We start from the raw sequence: 1,035 nt of genomic DNA, 5'->3' as shown, positions 1-1,035 counted from the left end.
ATTTGGATCTGACTTCAAACAATTTGTTAAATTATGAGACAGTCAGAGAAATCTGCATGCAACTGGTAATTTTCTAAAATTTCTACTTGCTTTTTGAAGTCTGATATGTTAATATTTTAAATGGTTTCAAATATTTACTGAAACAATGTCTGATGAATGCTTCAAAAAATGTGGGGTGTGTAGGGAGTAGTAAGTACATAGATGAAACAAAATTAGCATCTGTTGGTAATCATTGAAGCGTGGTGTAGGTACATGGAAGTTCCTTGTACTAGTCTCTTTATCATTGAATAAGTTAAAAATTTTTCCACAATAAAAATTTTAACCTGTGTAATGAAACCACTATCGAATATTCTATACTAAGCACCCTGATAAGTGTCTTATACATTATCTCATGTACTGTCCCAAAATGCTAATTTTATTTTTCTAACTTTTAAAATAAGGACATTGATGTGGCTCAAAAATACTTAGACATTTGCCCACGGTCACGGTGCCAACAGTTAACAGGCAGAGAAGGGATCCAATTCAAAGTCCGTCTGACTACCACTTCCCCACCAACCACTGCACACAATAGCCTCTTCTTAGTTTCTTCTCAGGCCCATGATTCTAAAATCCCATAGAGTAAGAGTTAAATCAAGAGAGGACAGGGAAGGAAGTCCACACTCTTTACAGAATGGAGAACTGGCAGGAAGCCTGTAACTAGGGAAGCTAACAGGAGGGTTTCACATACATTGCTCCTCCAGAATAGCCAACCCTCTCCCCACGACACCCGCTCCTCACCTGACATGTCACACTACTGGGGTCACAGTTTCTACTAAATGATGGGAAGGATTCAGCAACCTGCAGTTTAGATTTCCTCTGCCCTTAGTGATGTGGGCAACCTGTAGAGTCATAACACCCTGCGATCCTGCTTCTTTTTCAGTAAAAAGAGGGAGTTAGACAGAGTTGTCTCTAAATTGCCTTTGAGCTATAAAGACCTGCCTTGGAGACACTCATTTCATATCCATGGAAAAGGAGGGCTTGTCAGGCAGCACTCAG

This window comes from Myotis davidii, unplaced genomic scaffold (genome assembly GCF_000327345.1).
Source record: "Myotis davidii unplaced genomic scaffold, ASM32734v1 scaffold13014, whole genome shotgun sequence".
Classification (NCBI taxonomy): domain Eukaryota; kingdom Metazoa; phylum Chordata; class Mammalia; order Chiroptera; family Vespertilionidae; genus Myotis; species Myotis davidii.
The sequence above is the reverse complement of the archived record's forward strand: the minus strand, read 5'-3'. Positions refer to the sequence as shown.